General features: G+C 30.5%; 2 long non-coding RNA genes across 3 annotated transcripts; one reads left to right on the forward strand and one right to left on the reverse strand.

The window, feature by feature from the left end:
* Positions 1-1,589: 1,589 nt before the first annotated feature.
* On the reverse strand, positions 1,590-7,706 carry LOC134693871 (uncharacterized). Of its 2 annotated transcripts, none has more exons than XR_010102501.1 (4): positions 7,524-7,706; positions 4,988-5,123; positions 2,697-2,767; positions 1,590-1,805 (listed from the first exon to the last, which is right to left on the reverse strand). It is a non-coding gene; the product is annotated as an uncharacterized LOC134693871 (long non-coding RNA). The 2 variants fall into 2 exon arrangements; XR_010102500.1 differs by having other exon boundaries at positions 2,693-2,767; positions 7,524-7,705.
* Positions 7,707-7,822: 116 nt separating this feature from the next.
* LOC134693870 (uncharacterized) lies at positions 7,823-10,745 on the forward strand. Its single transcript, XR_010102499.1, has 3 exons — positions 7,823-7,957; positions 9,498-9,625; positions 10,368-10,745. It is a non-coding gene; the product is annotated as an uncharacterized LOC134693870 (long non-coding RNA).
* Positions 10,746-22,297: the final 11,552 nt, after the last annotated feature.

Here is a 22,297-nt window from a genome sequence, read left to right on the forward strand (position 1 = left end):
CTATAGCATCGGATAACAGTCAACGTCAGATCCTACTTCCAAACAAAACAAATGCACCAATTTATATGGGTTTTTTTAATTTCTTTTTGGTTGCTCTTACCTGGATTTCTCGTCGCAAAGTATGTTTATTCTACGTGTCATAAAATATTAAATCTGGAGTCAGAAGTCAGCAATTCAAAAATAGCGTATTTTCAATAAACATGTTTTACCAGTCACAAAAAAAACGACAACTGCAGTGACGTAAACTTTCGAAAAAAATCGAAAATAAATAAACAAATAAGCAGAAGCACAAAAAGTACCCCATGCTATTGGAACAAGTTTTATCAGCTTTGTCTTGAAGGTTTAAAGCATTTGAATACCACCAATTCCCTACCAATTTGTTCTATTTGTGATTTTGGTTGGTCCTATTTGTTCCAATATGGATTATGTACACAGGGAAAAGTGCCACGCATGTTTTACGTATATTTTACATATGTAAAACATGTGTTTGGTAACGCATGGGAAACATCTTTTTCCTACCACACATGTAAAACGCATGTTTTAAACATGCGTTATTCATGCGTTTTACGCATGAATAATACATTTTATGTAAAACACATGTTAAAAACATGCGTTTTACGCATGAATAATACATGTTATGTAAAACACATGTTAAAAACATGCGTTTTACGCATGAATAATACATGTTATGTAAAACACATGTTAAAAACATGCGTTATTCATGCGTTTTACACATGAAAAATATATGTAATGTTAAACGCATGTTTCAAAACCATGCGTTAAGCATGTGTTGTAAGAAACATGTGTATAATATGCGTTTTAAATGATGCGTATAACATATGTGAAACAAACATGCGTATAATGCATATATTTCAAATCATCCATAAAACCTTTGTCAAGTTAGCTAGTTCACATTCCATATGTTCCACAAAACCAAGACGACTTCTGTTTACTTTTGAAGGCTGTTCCCTAGACATAATTGCTTTAATCAGTTTAATTTGGACTCTGTTGGGTAGTTGTCCAATTGGCAGACATACAACATCTTTTTATGTTATTTTGACCACAAATCTCCTTTCAACAAGCAACATCAGTATCATATTACAGACAAGACTTCACATTTCATTAGCTCTGTTTGAATACACCAATAAACAAAAGAAATGTCTGTAACACGATTTTCATGTTTCTAAAACCTTTATCAAGTACATTAGACACTAAGATGTTTGAAAAGACAATGATATGAAATATTTGATGGAATAAAAACCTACAATCTTTGGTCTCTGTAGTTTCATTGGCAGTAATACCACAACTCTTTTATACAGAGGTCAAAATTATCTTAAATAAATTTTGTGGAATGTTGTACATGTATTTGACAATTTTTGTTAAAATGTTACTCATGGTTAAACTAAAACGTACACATTTGTTGGCTTATGCATATAATACATGTAATATGAAAAGGAAAACCCAAAAAGTGTATTAATGGTTCCTTTAGCATCAATTTAAATACAATTTTGAAGTTGTGTCCCTTGCATGTTAAATGATCTGAGATTGTATAATTGTTTTTAAACATATTAAATGAAAAAGTCAATAAATCTGCTTAAGAATATATTTATATTTTTTCTCTCTGTTGTCTATTTGTTGCAGAATATAAATTTGAAAAAAACTTGGATTTTGATTTCACTCTACTTTTATTTACAGCATTCTCAAAACGTTACAATCAACTTTTTATGTTTTTGTTGTTGACATAATAACATTATCAATTGAATGTTCTTTCTTCTAAATGTCACTCTTCTTGATTTTGTCTTTATCTGAAAAGAAAACAATAATATTCATAATCATACATTTAAACTTAATTTGATTTATTCCCATATACTGTAAGTTGTTAGTTTTAAACATACATGTAATGAAATAACCTCAGTGACTTAAAACATGCTTTTCTGTCTCATTTTTGTCTCTTGTGGAGAGTTGTCTCATTGGCAGTAATACCACATCTACTTTTTTTATATTTTTCTCCTTTTGATATAACATATTTGAATAAAACTGGAAAGTATTTTATAAATATAAATATTTGTTTTGCTATCAGTAAATTAAAACCAAACTAAATATTATTGTTATACACATATGTATGTTTACCAGTTTTACAAACTGTTGATACCTATATTTTGGCATTGTACAAGATCATGTTCTTATCCTATGACTAATGGCGGTATATTCACTAAATCCATTAGATGTGTACTGATTGATATTTAAGTCTCAGACACATGATTTTTGGTTTTACATTTGGCATGAGTTTTGCTTATTTTAAATTCTTCTTCAATGGTCTCTGGTAATGCTGGTGGAGAGTAATGACTCATTGGCAGTTGGCAATCATAACACATCTTCTTATTTTTATATTAAACAATTGTAGCTAAAAATTGGGCACAATGAATATTTGTAATAAAAACAATCTATTGCAATACAAAACGTAACCACAACTGATCTGTTTACTTACAAAATCGAACAGTTTTTAAAGTGTTATTACCATAAGATGTTAGTTGAAACTTTTCATTCATTTATTTATAGGTATTAAATACCCATGAAACTTTTAACAACTGCAATGTGTAAGGAAAAGCAAGGATTGCAAGGATTAAAACATTTTTTTTTTAAATCTCTCTCCAAATATTACATAATTATAAATATATATTTAAACACAAACCTACTATTTTGGCCTACAGAAGTCCATTCTATGAAAATATCCTTTGGTTATGTATGCTTGGCTTTCCAGAAACTCCTGTAACATAAATATGAAATAAAATGAAGTTTTGGATACATTCTTTATAAGATGTCATTTTGTATTAATTATGAACATGGTAAAGGTACAAATAGTTTCAATTCACTCTCAATGACAGTGTTTTTCAATAAAGGGTTACAGCTAATTTCCTAATGCATGAAGTGCAAAATGTTGGTTAGCTTGCTTGCTTTGTTTGTATATTGTGCAAACATATTAGGATAACACCCAATTGAATTCAAATATAATATATACCATGTATACAGGTTAAAATATGCCTATACATCATTTGTTTAAAGATGTCAATCTTATTCACAAAGCTTGTATAAACAATTATACAAACAAAATAAGCAAGCAAGCCAACCAAAGTTTTACTTTGCAAGCAGAAGGAAATCAGCTGTAATACATGACATTTTCTCGTTTGAATTGTTTTTCATTGTCTTATCAGTGTTTGGCCTTTTCTAGCTGACTATGCAGTATGGGCTTTGATCATTGTTGAAGGCCGTACAGTTACCTATAGTTGTTAATGTCTGAGCTATTTTGGTCTTTTGTGGATAGTTGTTTCATTGGCAATCATACCACATCTTCTTTTTTATATGCCGTTCATCATGTTCCTTCCTGTTAGACATCTCTAAATAAAACACTGATTCACTATAAATAGTTGGTTTATCAAAATGTCAGTTAGTCCATTTTCATTATTTTGTTTTTTAAATTAAATTAATTTCACAAGAGTTTAAAGAAAATTAGTGGGGAATGTCTCCATGGGACACAGATGATGCCCCCTCTTGCATGTGCTCTAAATGCTTTGTTTTCAGAGATATACTTTTTTTGTAAGCCAAAATCTATATTTTACCCCAATGTTCAATTTTCCATACAAGGCGGGTTAAATTACAATAGCTGTATTTTGACCTAATGGTCAATTTTCCATAAGGTTCAAAATACCATATATGGGCCATCTTGCAATTGTACGAGTTTTTTTTTTTTGCTGTGTATTTACTAATGTTGATTCATTGATATATACCCCTTATAATTTATCAGTTGTTTCTCTACTGCATTTTATCCTTTTTTATAAATTCTCCTTACTATATGTAACAGCAGTGAATCTCAAACTCTGTCTCACTAACAAATCTCAGATAAAAAGCAGTTCAGAAAGAAAGAACTTTCAAGAGGTTTTAGTTGAATGTTTAGTAGAAAAGTTCAAATTTCTGTTTGGTCAGACAAACACTTAAACAGTTTGGCACAGACTGTCAGCTGATTGTAACAGCAAAGTAACCTTAATATATATATAGTAATAAGTTTCAGCATAAATAATGAATTGAAAGCAAGTTGTCTTACAAAGTTCATATTCAATACAGTAAGTCTCGCAAAGAGCAAAAAAACAAAAGGCCAAATATTGTTTTTGAAACAATTTCACCCCATGTCAGATTTGCTCTAAATGCTTTGGTTTTTGAGTTATAAGCCAAAAACTGCATTTTACCCCTATGTTCTATTCTTAGCCATGGCGGCCATCTTGGTTAGTTGGCCAGGTCAAGGGACACATTTTTAAACTAGATACCCCAATGATGATTGTGGCCAAATTTGGATTAATTTTGCCAAGTAGTTTCAGAAGAGAAGATTTTTGTAAAAGATATAAACTCAAGATTTACGAAAAATGGTTAAAAATTGACTAAGGGCAATAACTCCTAAAGGGGTCAACTGACCATTTAGGTCATGTTGACTTAATTGTGAACCTTACTTTGCTGAACATTATTGCTTCTTACAGTTTATCTCTATCTGTAATAATATTCAAGATAATAACCAAAAACAGCAAAATTTCCTTAAAATTACCAATTCAGGGGCAGCAACATAACAACAGGTTGTTTGATTCATCTGGAAATTTCAGGACAAACAGATCTTAACCTGGTTACAATTAAACCCCATGTCAGATTTGCTCTAAATGCTTTGGTTTTTGAGTTATAAGCCAAGAACTGCATTTTACCCCTATGTTCTATTTTTAGCCATGGCAGCCATCTTGGTTAATTGGCCAGGTCACCGGACACATTTTTAAACTAGATACCCCAATGATGATTGTGGCCAAGTTAGGTTTAATTTGGCTCAGTAGTTTCAGAGGAGAAGATTTTTGTAAAAGTTAACGATGACGGACGCAAAGTGATGGGAAAAGCTCACTTGGCCCTTCGTGCCAGGTGAGCTTAAAATATTGAACCATACAAAAAATATACTTACAATTGCTGAATTTTACTTGAAACATTTAATAGGCATCTTCCCTTGCCATTTTCTTCACCATTTGTGGAATTTTTTAAACATCCATGTACATGTACCTTCCTGCATGATATAGGGGAGGTCAAATTTGATAACTAGCCTAAAGGATAAAAAGAAATCCATTTCATAAAAATCTTACAGAAACTATTTTCATATTAATTTACAATTACAGTGTTCATGTGAAAGCCAAAATGAAGTTCATAGATATAAGAAGATGTGGTATGAGTGCCAATGAGATTACTCTTCATCCAAGTCACAATTTATAAAACAAGTAAAAGTAAACCATTAAAGGTCAAAGTACAGTCTTCAACATAGAGCTTTTTATAAATTTATAAAATCTGGTAACTCAAAAACCCAATATCTACAATTATAAAAATTGTAAGGGATCTCATGTCAGAAGAAATAAACAATTCACCAATTTTTTTGCAAGAAAAAGAAAACATTCTTGAGTTATTGACCGAAAACTGGAAAATCAACCTTTTTTATGGATATAAAACCTAGTAACTCAGAAACGTAAAATGTAAAATTTATAAAAATTGAAAAGGAGTTCATGTCAACAGATATTAAAAAAAAATCACCAAAATTTCTTGCAAGTAGGAGAAAACATTTTTGAGTTATTGACTAAAAACTGAAGAATCATCCTTTTTTTATGAACAACCCTGCTACTCAGAAACTTAAAATATAAAATTTATAAAAATTGAAAGGGAGCTCATGTCAAATTCACCAAAGTTTTATGCAAAATGGTTATATTAAAGCATTTATGAATTCATGTCCAACATGTTGACCATGGACAGACAGACAACGGTATACCATAATACATACATGTATGTACTCCCATAAATGGGCGTATAAAAAGAAGAAACAAGAAAAACTTATGAACTTAGTAACTACATCAACAAACAAAAACAAACAAAAACTACTAAACATCAGATTCCTGACTAAGGACAGGTGACACACAACTGCAGGGGTTTTAAACGTTTAAATGGTACCAAACTTGTACCCTTATCTGAAACAATAGTGGCAATTGTAAACTTAAGTTAACACAAGGAAACAAAAATTGATCATCATCCAATGTAATCCTGAAAGATGGACCAACAGTGCCTTAAATTCTTAATGCCTACATAAGGCAGTCTGCATAAAGTCTCAGTGGCAAATATTTCAGATATCAGTATAAACAATTCATGTCAATCAAATAATTAAACTAAGAAGTGTATTTTATACTGAACTCACTATATTGGTTGAGGGAATATGTTGATGGCAGTACGGTGACCTATAATTGTTAATGTTTGTGTCATTTTGGTCTTTTGTGGATAGTTGTAATCATACCACATCTTCTTTTTCATACATATTTTGAACAGGTGTATAAATATTTTATATATTAAAACAAACCTTAGTATAATGATAAAAACTGATTGTATCAAGTGCTACAATATTATATATTATTGCAGTGAGGTTAAAATCTCTGGCATTTATTGATTATCCACAAATACTTATCCGAGAATTTTTTTTCTCTATCATATACATGTATGTTATGATATTTTTCTAAGACCATCCATTAGAACTTGCAGTTGTCCTATAAAAATAGGAGATGTGATATGATTGCCAATGACAAAACATTTAAGCAGATATGATTGGCTGCGTTTGAACATCTCATTTATTATGGAGTCGAAGCGGCTTGATTTATTGTTTTTAGTGGTTGACAGGGGCTTGTTTAGTAGGCCAGACCAGCTTTTACTGTCAATAGCGATCGCTAACCTACATTTTTTGTAAATGTATGTATTGTTTTTTTATATAGGATAACGAATGCCATTGACAGTAAAAGCTTGTCTGACCCACCTGTGAGGGTTTAACTGCTTCATTAATCTCTTTTTGTACGATATATTTTGTGTGGTACATGTATAATGCTATTGTGTCGTTATTGCCAATTCTTTTTTTCTTGGTGGTCCTTGAAGAAAATCTACTGGTCCTCACTATCAAGTCTATTAATAAATACTAAAATTGTGTCAGTCCTATGCAACATCTTGGTGGTTAAATCCTGAGGACTGACACTTTTCGCAAACTCTGATTATACATGATTTCAATGGTTATAAACAGATAAAATGGGTTTTTTGGAAAAAAGTTTGTTTCCAGGTTTTGAAAATATTTGTTTTGGACCCTGAGAAAAAAAAATGTTTGTTTCACCCTCAGCTGCCACTATTTGTCAATGTATGTAATGCTAAAATTGAAAGAAAAAAATTCTTTTCGGTTTGTCGCTAAAAAAATAGATTGCTCTTCGCTGAAAGGCAGAGACGTATTATATGTCTCTGCCGAAGGTGAAAAAAAAAGTTTGCACAGAAAAAAACAACATAGCCATATTCAAGTGAGGTATATTTGCCGTTATTGTTGATAGGATTTCAAACTCCTATAGGATAGTCCTGTGGATAAATAAATCAGTTTTGGAAATGGCAAAAAATCCTTTATGAAATGTTAATCAAATAAAATATTAAAGTTGAATTCTTACCCATCTTGTCTTTAGTGTCCTAGATTGAAGATATCCTACATTTTCCTAGCTGCATCCAAGGATTTGTGTAGTTGCTGCATCTCATTTCTTCCATAAAATTTGCGTTCACGAATCATGATGTCAATATCAGTGTCGTCTGTCTGAACGCTCGTTTCCTGGTGAACCGTACGGGCTAATATTAAACCAAAGACGAAACATTTAAGATTCCATTTAAACGGCATTAAATGATTGAAATCTATCCGAAGATTTATAAGTCATTAAAACAAGTAAACATGATTAATAATTGTATGTAACCGATTGGATCTTAAAAAACTATATGAATGTGGATTCCGTAATTTCCTCGGAGTCTCCATGCCAGTGTAATGGTATTTCCCGCGGTTATTTTTGTACAATAAAATACGGTATAACTACAATTTTGCAAAGACTCAATCAGTGTAAGTATATCGATACTGTGAATCAATTAACATGAAAAAAAAACTCTGTAATTTCTAATTAATTTTACTGGACACATAATGATATTAAACACACGGGCACCTGGTCAATTCGTCACCTTATTTAAGCCCATTTAAGTCAAATCGGCACCTTTTTTCAGGAAATTTCTGCAATTGATTTTTTAACTGCCACCTTATATTAAAAACGGTTTTCATCTTTTATATGAAAAAAGTTTTTGGTACTCTTCTCTACTGCTGTATATAGTAATACAGACGAGAAAAAAAAGAAGAGAAAACACTTAAATTTTATCACAGATTTTTTTTTGAATAATATGCCTTTCCTGATTTTCCTGATCTTTTCAGTAGCAGAACCATAACTTTTTCTGACTGACCTAACGGGGGCCCGCTCCAGTCATGCTCCAATGATTCCCTATATAATCAACAAAATTTTCCCCACAAAAGGGGGGGGGGGGTAAATGTATAATGGTAGATGGAGATCCAGCACTGTATATAAATAGAGCACCTAGATTCTACATGTAAAAATATGGTTTCTTTTTCAAAGGAGGTTTAAGGATCAGTTCAATTATATTAGATAGTTTATAAAACAATTATGGGAGTCTTCAATAGTTCACTTGCAAAACATAATAGTAATTTTGGGTGTGGACGTAACCACTGTGGGTTACCCGAATTAAAAAGGGGTGGATTTGACTTTTTATGCCATATTGACTATCAAAGGTGCCCATTTGACCAGGTGCCAAACATGGCAAAATTACCAGAATTCAGACACAGTGTTAAAAAAATTAAGATATATACAATGTTTTGTTGAAATGCACACTACACTGGCAGCTTTTAAGCTACATTAGATTGTAACTTGAGTTATATTTCTTGTAACTAATTATACATGTGTTAAAAATTATACAGTTTTGAATGATGATATTGAAAATAAGGAGATCAATGTAGTATGATTGCCTATGAGATTACTATCTACTAATGTCCATATGAACTGGATTTAAGCATCTATATAGGACACCTTAATACCTTTAACAATGAACAAAGCTCATACTGTCAGCTACAAAAAATGTATAACAGGCCATCAAGGCTTAATGACATGACACAATGTTAAATGATTTGCCAAGGTAAATCAAAAATGGCAGACTGCATCCAACAACAACTAAATTTCATCTGGACTTGGAACAGGCATAAATAGAATGTACGTGTACTGGGACTGTTGTGTAACAGCACAAAAGAGGAACAAAGTGGTGAAATCGTTTAGAAATTGTTTTGATTCATTGAATTGGAACAAAGCTAAAAAAAACATCTAACATGAAGACAAACAATCAAAACTTAATAGTACTTTCAGTTACTAGTATTGAAAGCTCATTAAAAGCTAATAAAAACTCAAACATTAATATATAAACCATTTTTTCCCATACACATATACATGTATATATATGTATAGATGTAATTATCAGGAGCAATTTGTTTTACAATTTTTGTTTAACATTTTTAATTATCTAATAAACTGATATATTTTTTATTAAAGTTTCCAAGCAAGTCAATACATGCAATAACTAAAAAAATTTGGGACAAGACAATGTTTAAAAAACGTGACCAAAGAAAAGAAAAGAAAATGTACTTGTAATCGACACTGGAGAAAAATGGACTCTTCAGGTAAGAAGTTTTATTCTGCAATGACTTTTGTTTAATAGTTTATCTGTTTTTGAATAAAAGAATGTGTAAAGTATATTTTAGTGGGACAGCATCCCAACAAACAATAAATCAGAAGAGATATCAAGTGGTAAATATTTTGCTTACTGAATCAGACAAAGTTAATACCAAATGTGCCATGCTATAAATTATCCTTCATCTGAAGAAGGTATGAATATACATATATGCAACTGGAATTTTACAGAAAAAAAATCTGTCCTTTATTATGTCTATATATGCTAGCTGCAAATTTTTCACTGCATTTGCATAACTAGTTAGGTTAGTACTTTTTCATCTTTTTAAAATTTTGTCTTGCAAAACAACACATTGCAGGGATAAAGTAAATGCATCAAGTTTTCATTTTATCCATTTTTTTTGCATGTTTACACATTCTTTTTCCCATACAATGTTTTGGTGAAGTTAAATAATAGTAGTTAGTACACATGTTGCCACTTGGAAATATAAATGATATGAAAAATACTATTGTGAGCTCTCTCAAGCCTAGCTTTAGAAAACTGCATTTGTTACTTATTTCAAGAATATATACCTGTTGATTTTGCACATTTTTTTCATAAGAATGTTCATTATATTTTTGCCTTTCATGAACTTTTAACTTTCAGTTACATTCAGTTCTTGTGAAATTTGACATCTCTTATATAAACATCACAAATGTCTTTTTACTTAATCATCTTTTTTATGTTTACAGAAGAAATTGTCACATGGAAATGTCTTGGGCAGATTAAAAAGAAGAAGTAACTGTGCCAGGAAGCAGTTCCAGTCATTTGCAGCAACAGGACTGTGATGAATAGAACTTTAATATGAATTGAATCGAAATATAGAATTTAACAAACTTGTGTCAGATGATATACTCTTATGATGCTATTGAAGGACATCAATGATGAGAAAGAAGTAAAGTAAAAGACAATAAATGACAGCATATCAAATATCACAATGTATATTAAGTCAGTTAATACATTGTTTCAACTACATACTTTACAGCATTTCATTTTAACCATGTGTGAATTTTGTCTATTCAAGCTTAACCAAATGCTTTAAAATTAAGATATTAAATATTTTAGGCAGACATGTTTTTGTATTTTTTCATTTATTTTTCAAACTTTCAAGTTATTACATTCTTCAGTGGCGGATCCAGCCAAAAGCCCATTTTTCAAAGGGGTTTTCCAACCAAGGATAAAGGAGGGATTCTAATCGTGTCTTTCATTTTTAAATTGTCAATTTCCACAATAAAAATAAAACATAAGCCAAAGATAAAAAAATCAGTCATAAAAAAAATATAATTTTGAAATTCATGTAAAACGCATGTAAAACATGTATTTTACATGAGTTTGTATTAACACGCGTTTTACACATGTGAAGTATTTCATGCGTTTTGTAACGCATATTTAATATATGTTTTTGCACGCCTGTTATACGCATGTTGTAAAAAACATGCATTAAACGCACAAAAAACATACGTTTTACACACGTTTTCTTAAACATGCGTGAAACATGCGTGGCACTTTTTGCTGTGTAATGCTGGCGGAATTATACTGGCATAACAGTGGTGTACCGGCACATCAAAGGAATAATGCATTAACTAGATTTCAAGAAACAAAACTAATTAAATTTTAACGAAAAAAATTCGATTATTAACATTGATTCTAGTCCTGCTTTCAAAGAGATTAACATTATTAAGATGTTATCTTAATTTACATCGATATAGTATCTTGACAGCTATAAATTCAATAAATATGCAATAGTACGCATTTTTTTTCGGGGTTAACGTAAGTCCACCTCCGGTTGTGGGATATCCTAGCTGTGACAAAAAACTATTGTTTGTTTTCGGCTGTTTGTTTTTTTACTCTTTGGTGTCAGGTTGTTTGTCCTTTCGACAAACTCTCCATTTCCATTCTCAATTTCATTAGGAATAAGGTTTTATAAATAAACTCATCATAGATACCAGGACTAAATTTAGTATACGCCTATCATTTAATTGAAAAAGTGACCCTTGTACACACCTGTTTAAAAGTACAATTTTGAGCGTAAATGGTCTGTGACTCCATTTTTTTTCGACCAATTTGATTCACTTTCTCTAAATAATAAAATTACAAAACATAGGGTACCTCTCATAGAAATTTCGAATAGACCCGAGCCACTTTACGCGATTAATTTTTACTTCATAACTCTACTCTTGAGATAGTTAACATTCAAAGAAACAATTAAATTTCAGCTATTGACAGCATATCCCGTGAAGACAATTTTACCAATTAACAAATCCATGTCCGATTGATAAAAGTAGCAACCATTCGGAGCTTGTGGTACACGATTTGTGGAGGTTGATACCTGTCGTATCTGTTTTTATTTATTTATAATTTAGCTGGTTCATGCTTTGACGAGTACGGCAATTTGTAATCTATTGTTTACAAAAGAATAAAATCACTATCGTTTTATTGAGAACATTTATTGAATATGGTTTTCAAAGACCAATTCTGAACACAGCAAAGGCAATATATAGCGTAGGAAGCTTTGCACAATTCTTTTTTATGAAAAAGGAATTGAAAACAAATTGAAAGACACTTTTATAGTATTTGTTTTTGAAATTTACAAACAATTTAATCTCTCAATTTGTAAAAACTGAACTAATTCAATCATGAAACATCATCGAATCTATGAACGGTAAAGATATTAATCATTTATCAAACAAGCTTATGAGTATGAGACTTTGTTTCCTTTCAATCATAATCTATTCTTTTTTAATCGTTATCCAATTTGCTCAATTAAAAATGCTATAAAATGTCAACTACTTTGTTTCAGTTTTATGACAATGCAACGTTCATTAATTGTGCATGACATGTTCAATCGGCTTATATATTCAATCCGGATGATTTTTTCTTTCTATAGACAATATTCTATTCCGTTTCCTGTTTTTTGAAATGTTTACTTGTAAAAAAAAAAAATGTGACTTAAATTGTTAATCCTGTTAACGCGTGTGTATCTCAATAAAAAGTAGTTTCAAACATGTTTGTTTTGTGAATCAGTCCAGAACGATAACTGACATAGTATTCCATGTCACATAGGAAACAATCAATTGATATTCTACAAGGAGAGTGTATGGTGCAGTTTGATTTTGAAATTGATAATTCGTTTCTGCTAAAATCTGCAAAAAAAACCCTTTCAAATGTAAAAGAAAATTAATATTTTACTTAGTAAAATCCGATAGAAAAGTGCATAGAAAAATATGCTTTGCAGGTTTAGAGTCGCTAAAATATAACTTTGCTAAATAAAGAATATTCTGCAAGACAACAATCCCGACCCCTAGAATAAAAAAAAAATTCTACACAATGTCTATTTACCCTATTTTGAAAGCGTGTTATCATATTTGTGTGTTGTTATATATTGATAAACATTGTAACACCTTTCGATTGCTGTGTATAAAAGAAATTGTTTGTGCAGACAAAGGCCGATCCAAAAATAAGTGATCAAGAGAAAACTATAAACTAATATTCTTCTGGGAAAAAATCCCGTCCTCTATAACACAAAAAAAGTCGTGTTCCGAATGCATATATGCCATTTTGTTTTTCTTTGTTGACTTTGTTTTTTATTTATACTTTTATTGTAATTGAGATTATTAAACAATGCCGACTGTTGTGCCCCATTTTTTTACGTAACATGTCTGTTTGTCGTACTCACACATTGTTGACAATATACTGAACGACTTAATTAAGAAACGCAACACCTGAATAAATCAGACGTTTATAAATGAAATAAATGATATATTACACAAGTTCATGGTATATACGAATTTTTAATCAATCTTTCAACGTTACAGACAATGATTGATTTTTACTAACCAGATAAATGTATGACGGGCGTACATAACTGAAATTTTTTTTTTTTACTATTTTCGAGAGAAAATATTTGAAAATATGTGTTGCGTTTCTATAAGTCGGTCAGTATATAATAGAAAAATACCAAATCAGGAATATGACAGCATGAGCTTTTAACTTTGCCCAAGTTCAGATTTGAATTTTCCTTTTAGTTCGTTATTTGTGTTATTTTACTTTTTCTATATATTTTAAATATTCTCTTTTGGTTTTGATATTTTGTTCGTCAAATACCATTATTAGAGAAAGGAGTTTGCAAAAAAGCATTATAAGAGCTCTAAGCTATTATCTGCTACTACATTAAAAGAGGGACGAAAGATATCAAAGGGACAGTCAAACTCATAAATCTTAAACAAACTGACAACGCCATGGCTAAAAATGAAAAAGACAAACAGACAAACAATAGTACACATGACACAACATAGAAAACTAAAGAATAAACAACACGAACCCCACCAAAAACTAGGAGTGATCTCAGGTGCTCCGGAAGGGTAAGCAGATCCTGCTCCACATGTGGCACCCGTAAGACGTAAAAGTCTTAGACACTCGTTAAATAGTTCTCTAAATGGACTAAATATAGATTTTTTTTGTCATAGTGATTGCATTGATACTTTTTTCACGGCATATATTTCCAATGTGTTTGTTAACATTTATCGGTCAAATATCTGTTTCAAATATCTCAAGTACTATTGCCTTAAAATAGTTTTATTCAGAAAGTTTTGACAACGGCTACCGGAAGAGAACTAATACAAAAGGTATGTATATTACCATTACATGCCATAAATAGATACCACATAAGTATTATCCAAGCAAAGTAACTCAAAGGAATGAATACGACTGAAAAGAAAATGTTTCATATTTACTATCCATATCAAATAGATATTTGATCTTAAATAGATATAGATTATATCAACAAAAAAGTTTAAAAGTAAATTGTTATATTCATTAACTGAAAACCAATTTAAACAATGTTTGAAGGAGCACTAAAAAACTCACCATAGATACCACGATTATAATTTTGTACGCAAAGGGTTAATACACAAACAAATTACTCTCGAATGACAAATGTTGAAAAGGTCCAACAACGTTCTATATTTGAAAACATTGAGAAGACCCCGTTCACAACTAACATTTGACTGACAACGCAATATTATGTGGGAAACTACAATGCAAAACACACAGAAACCTACTTTAAAATAACAACTGCCATTTTCCTGACTTGGTACTGGACATTTTAAGAAAAACAAATGGTGGTTTGAATCTAGTTGTAAGGCTTGTCAAACCTAGTACTTTATCTTTCTTTATGACAATGTTTAACATTACACTAAAATGACACCATTACATGACAGGAATACAGTACAAATAAATGCAAGACACCCAGGACAGAAAAGTACACATAAAAAAACAATATAACAGCACATCTCGACATGATAATCACAAAATATAAACGAACGAAAGACAAATTGAGCTAATTGATATCCTACTTTAAAACAAAAAAGCAGAAGGGTGGATTCTAACTTTTATCTTTCCGTCAAATACGACGCTTTATTACGTCATTTGGGAGTATGTTAGGCTACAAACTACATCAATACGCTGATTTGAAATCCAAAGCTGATATAAAAGATGAAGAGCAATAATTCAAAAGGTCCAAAAAGTATAGCCAAATCCGTGAAAGGAATCAGAGCTTTGCATGAGTGAGATACATTCCTTTAATTTATAATAATTTATAATATTTTTAACAGCAAATTTTGATAACACAAAAAATCCGTATTTTCATGCCAGTACCGAAGTACTGGCTACTGGGCTGGTGATACCCTCGGGGACTGATAGTCCACCAGCAGAGGCATCGACCCAGTGGTAGTAATAAAATTAACGGTACCAATTTTCTTGCACCAGATGCGCATTTCGACAATACATGTCTCTTCAGTGATGCTCGTGGCCAAAATATTTGAAATCCAAAGCTTATATTAAAGACGAAGAGCTATAATCCAAAAGGTCCAAAAAGTATAGCCAAATCCGTGAAAGGAATCAGAGCTTTGCATGAGGGAGATACATTCCTTTAATTTATAATAATTTATAACATTTTGTAACAGCAAATTTTGATAACACAAAAAATCCGTATTTTCATGCCAGTACCGAAGTACTGGCTACTGGGCTGGTGATACCCTCGGGGACTGATAGTCCACCAGCAGAGGCATCGACCCAGTGGTAGTAATAAAATTAACGGTACCAATTTTCTTGCACCAGATGCGCATTTCGACAATACATGTCTCTTCAGTGATGCTCGTGGCCAAAATATTTGAAATCCAAAGCTTATATTAAAGACGAAGAGCTATAATCCAAAAGGTCCAAAAAGTATAGCCAAATCCGTGAAAGGAATCAGAGCTTTGCATGAGGGAGATACATTCCTTTAATTTATAATAATTTATAACATTTTGTAACAGCAAATTTTGATTACACAAAAAATCCGTATTTTCATGCCAGTACCGAAGTACTGGATACTGGGCTGGTGATACCCTCGGGGACTGATAGTCCACCAGCAGAGGCATCGACCCAGTGGTAGTATTATTCTTTTGGGAAAAAATCTCGGCCTCTATAACACAAAAAGGTCGTCTTCCGAATGCATATATGCCATTTTGTTTTTCTTTGTTGATTTTGTTTTTTATTTATACTTTTATTGTAATTAAGATTATAAAACAATGCCGACTGCTGTACCCCATTTTTTTCACGTACCATGTCTGTTTGTCGTACTCACACATTGTTGTCAATATACTGAACGACATAATTTAGAAACGCAACACCTGAATAAATCAGACGCTTATAATTAAAAAAAATGATATATTACACAGGTTCATGGTATATACGAATTTTTAATCAATCTTTCAACGTTACAGACAATGATTGATTTTTACTAACCAGATAAATGTATGACGGGCGTACATAACTGACATTTTTTTTTTACTATTTTCGAGAGAAAAAATTTGAAAATATGTGTTGCGTTTCTATAAGTCGGTCAGTATATAATAGAAAAATACCAAATCAGGAATATGACAGCATGAGCTTTAAACTTTGCCCAAGTTCAGATTTGAATTTTCCTTTCAGTTCGTTATTTGTGTTATTTTACTTTTTCTATATATTTTAAATATTCTCTTTTGGTTTTGATATTTTGTTCGTCAAATACCATTATTAGAGAAAGGAGTTTGCAAAAAAGCATTATAAGAGCTCTAAGCTATTATCTGCTACTACATTAAAAGAGGGACGAAAGATATCAAAGGGACAGTCAAACTCATAAATCTTAAACAAACTGACAACGTCATGGCTAAAAATTAAAACGACAAACAGACAAACAATAGTACACATGACACAACATAGAAAACTAAAGAATAAACAACACGAACCCCACCAAACAAATAGTTCTCACATGGACTAAATATAGAATTTTTGTCATTGTGATTGCTTTGATACTTTTTTCACGGCATATATTTCCAATGTGTTTGTTAACATTTTCGGTCAAATATATGTTTCAAATATCTCAAGTACTATTGCCTTAAAATAGTTTAATTCAGAAAGTTTTGACAACAGCTACCGGAAGAGAACTAATACAATAGGTATTGATAATACCATTACATGCCATCAATAGATACCACATAAGTATTATCCAAGCAAAGTAACTCAAAGGAATGAATACGACTAAAAGAAAATGTTTCATATTTACTATCCATATCAAATAGATATTTGATCTTAAATAGATATAGATTATATCAACAAAAAAGTTTAAAAGTAAATTTTTATGTTCATTAAAAGAATACCAATTTAAACGATGTTTGAAGGAGCACTAAAAAACTCATCATAGATACCAGGATTATAACTTTGTAGGCAAAGGGTTCATACACAAACAAATTACTCTCGAATGACTAATGTTGAAAAGGTCCAACAACGTTCTATATTTGAAATCATTGAGAAAACCCCCGTTAACAACTAACATTTATCTATCAACGCAATATTATGTGGGAAACTATTATGCAAAACACGCAGAAACCTACTATAAAATAACAACTGCCATCTTCCTGACTTGGTACTGGACATTTTAAGAAAAAAATGGTGGTTTGAATCTAGTTTTATGGCTAGCCAACCCTAGTACTTTATCGTTCTATATGGCAATGTTCAACATTACACTAAAATGACACCATTACATGACAGGAAAACAGTACAAATAAATGCAAGACACCCAGGACAGAAAAGTACACATAAAAAAACAATACAACAGCACATCTCGACATGATAATCACAAAATATAAACGAACGAAAGACAAATTGAGCTAATTGATATCCTACTTAAAAACAAAAAAAGCAGAAGGGTGGATTCTAACTTTTATCTTTCCGTCAAATACGACGCTTTATTACGTCATTTGGGAGTATGTTAGACTACAATCAACATCAATACGCTGAGAAAATAGGTTAATTTCTTTGTTCAGATATTTTCTGTCTTCTAAAAATGTGATAAATTATAGAATTATTATAATTATATAGGTAAAGGTAAACAATTTCAATATAAATAGAATCGGTTTCTCGAAAAATGTTACGTAAAAGTACGTACTTAACTTTCAAACTTTAATTTCAAGGGAACTGAAAACCAGTTTGCTTGAAAAACATTAGAAAAATTACGTGTGTAAATGAGTTAAACAGTTCTTCTAGGAATGGAAATGATAATGTTTATACGCGTACGTCTTAATGAAGAAGTTTTAGTATGAAATTTATAATTATTGATAGATTTATGAGCAAATAATATCTTATGTTATTCATGAGTTTTGAAAAATGTGAAAAGAACATAATTATTTCTAAATTTCAAGAGAACTTGGACACAGTTTCCCTAAAAAAAACATTTAAATGGATGACGTCTGTAAAATAGAGTGAAAGAGTTGTTGGTGTCATGAAAATGGTGATATGTTATCGTCTCAGAGAAGAAGACTTTAATATGTGATTTATAGTTATCGATAGAACTATTAACAGCTTAAGTATTATGTAAATAAACTCATCATATATACCAGGACTAAGTTTAGTATATACGCCAGACGTGCGTTTTGTCTAAAAAAAGACTCATCAGTGACGCTCGAATCCAAAAAAAAATAAAAAGGCCAAATAAAGTACGAAGTTGAAGAGCAGGACCAAAATTACTAAAAGTTTTGCCAAACACAGCTAAGGTAATTTATGCCTGAGGTAGAAAAGCCTTAGTATTTCAAAAAAGGTAAATTTGTTATTTTAAATGTTAATGATGTTGACAAACGGCCTGCTTATGAACAAAATATGCAATATAAATACTTTTATGGTGCTGTTTTATTTTTAATATCAAAACATTATGCTCGTTAATATTTTTTTAAGTATTAAAGTATTTGCAGGAAAGGGATGTCAATTTGGATAGGAAGCAAATGTTATAAAGCTTTAATTTACAATACAATACATCTAAAACTATTGATTTAATAACAGCTTATAATAATATAGGCTGAAAAATTAATTGCATATCGACAGGAAAATATTTTAAAAAAATTTCGAATAGCATTTTTAAAAGCCTTCAAAGATAGTTATAATAAATAAACCATCAATTTCAAAATAAATATTTATTGATAGATAAGGCTGACCTAAACGTTTACTAGGTTAGATATCTTATATTTTTGTCTAGATTTCAAGTTTTATGAGTAATTAATGAGAACATTAAAAAAATATATCTTATTGAACTTGAATAAGTCCTCGCCCAATAACTGTAAGATAAACTAAGAAAATTGCGCGGAATTTTAAATGCAAAACAATAAATATAAAATAGTTTTAATATTATTTTTAAACTCTTGAGAGTCTACAATCATACATAAGAAAAACATGATCTGTGCAATTTTTTTAATTTGAAATTTCCATGTTCAATTCTGAATCCCATGCTTTTTGTTATGTTTTCGAGAGATTCTTATTGGAAATATAAAAATAATGTGATATGATTTTGAATGAGACAACTATCAACCAGAGTCAACATTCTAGTTAAGCCTGGTGTACTATGGACAAAACTCCTGCATTAAAACATATTATAAAGAATTAAATGAAAAATACGCTGATGGAACATTTTTATGTCAATATCCATATATATTCGTTCAGAAAAACCGAGTCTCTTAGTTTTGCCTGGAAATGTTTATCAATTTACACAGGAAGCGGAGCTTGTTTAGCATCAGATAACACGTCAACACATAAATAAATATTGATTTTATATCATGTTGTTTATTATATCTTATTATGGTAATAGAATATGCTGAAAATGAATTTCACATTGAAAGGAATTTAAAAAAAAATATAAAACAATTTCCAATATATTTAAAAATTTATAAACCAATTTCCAATATATTTAAAAATAATTATTATCCATAAAACTTCAAATTTAAATTATGTTTTATTCAAATAAAAGGCTAAACACGAAGTATGATAGGTTAAATATTTTGACAAAAATTCATTTAATTTCAAGTGTCATGTTTATTTAATCCATTCATAACATTTATAAAAAGAAATATCCATTTGGTTTTCAATTCGTCATCACTTATTATTTGAGGTTTAACTACGAAAACTCTGCGTATTTTAAAAGATTATCGAAAAACAATTTGTTTACACTTTAAAGATAATTATATTTCATAAGCATCAATTTAGAATTCATTTTTATTGATAGTAAGGGCTTATCAAAACCTAGTAGGTTTAATATCTTTACGAAAGAGCGTACATGTTATTTAATTTCGTAGGTCATGTGTAACTAAAAACAACATTCAAATAATTTCCACTTGCAATTAGATTTGACAGGTTATTAAGATGTATATGCGTTATCATTTAACTAGATAATAAAATTCAAACAGTGAAACAAAATTAAAAAGATGTTTCAAGTTTTATCTGATTTTGTTAAAAAAAAAAGTATATAGATTTAATCTTATGTAGCGGAAACAACAGAATTGTAACTATAATTAAAAAAGATAACAAAATATAATGCTGCCATTCTTCGAAACCACAGTGCCACATTTTTGAAAGACTATCCGTGGAAAATGACATTTAAGCAATGCATGCAAATGAATATTGCCTTTATTATTAACTTCAAAAAAAAAATTGTAACACAAAGAAGTAATAATAAAAAGAAGATGTCTGAATATTGATTTAAAAAAAAAGAAAAATTCGTGTACCTATAATTTAATTTCAGTGTTATGTGTAACTTATAACAACATGCAAGCATTATCTATTTGAAATCGAGTTTGAAAGGTTTTTAAAAAAATGCTATAAGCCTTATAATTTAACTAGATATTAAGATAAAATGGTAAAACACAATTTTTAAGATGCTCTAGGTATATGTGATCATGTCTAAAATATATAGATATATAGATATAACTCACGTAGCGGAAATAACAGACACGTATATAATAAAAGATAACACAATCGTTCGATGTTGACGACACTTTTCATTCTTAGTCACCACAGTCTTGGGACCAAATTTCACACTCCCTTGATTACCTTAGCTGTATTTGGCAAAATTTTATGAATTTTGGTCCTCAATGCTCTTCAACTTCGTACTTTATTTGGCCTATTAAACTTTTTTGGATTCGAGCGTCACTGATGAGTCTTTTTAGACGAAACGCGCGTCTGGCGTATATACTCAATTTAGTCCTGGTATCTATGATGAGTTAATTTGACTGGTATGTTTCGCAAATACCCCTCCATAACATGATATACATTGCACCTGTTCAATATCTTTAATTTATTTTCTGATTTGTTCATCGTCTTCTCCGTCTTACCTGTAAACTCCGAAACAGTGGTAACGTTGTTTAACTAAACGTCATCGAGGCGTAGCAAGGATAACGTATCCGCTGTTTCAGAGTTTTACATATATGATAAAATTAGTCGTTTGATTATCTCTTTTTTCGTATTTAGTGTCATAACAGTTGGTATAGGAATGCTTGATTAAACGTTTAGTCCATTACGTTAATGAACCTCCTTGATAAAAGATGAAATGTCGTTTGATGTTTTAATCTTTATTGTAAGTTGAAACGTTGAAATGTTTTGTAAAACAATACGATCTTGTGCAACAAAAAGTTCAAAAGGCGGCAATCAATCATCATCTCAGGTAATGACTTAAACTCCAACGCTGCATAAATAGAAAACAAGTAATATTTGATTTCAACTAATGATATATTTTATGCTTGTTTTGTACAAATAAAAATATGATTTTTTTTTAAATTTCAACAACAGTATTGTTATCTGTTAACAATTACTCCACTGACACAGCTATCTTAGTGAAAGTCACTGTTTCATTAGTACCAGAAGTTCAGGGATTCTTACGTATTTGTCATGTATGAAAAAGGAAATACTAGATACTTTGAATTAATACTTGGAAAGTAAAAGAATCTTTTTTTCTTAGATTTGACCTGAATAATCATTTAATTGGACATAATTTAGAATCAGCTGATGACAAAACTAAATTTTTTCGATAATTAACAAGATTATCATAAACAAAGTTATATTAATTACAAAATTATCTTAGCTGTATTTGATCAAATCCTTTAGAAATTTGTGTCCTTATTGCTCTTCAACATTATATTAATTTTTTTTGCCTTTTTATTATTTTAATTCCAACAGTACTGATGCATAGTATTTTGTAGACGAAAGGCGAGTCTGCCATATGAAGTTTGAATCGTGACTATTTACCAGGTTTGTAATACTATGGGCAATACGACTGGTGCCACAT

This window comes from Mytilus trossulus, chromosome 12, assembly GCF_036588685.1.
Source record: "Mytilus trossulus isolate FHL-02 chromosome 12, PNRI_Mtr1.1.1.hap1, whole genome shotgun sequence".
NCBI classification, from domain to species: Eukaryota; Metazoa; Mollusca; class Bivalvia; order Mytilida; family Mytilidae; genus Mytilus; species Mytilus trossulus.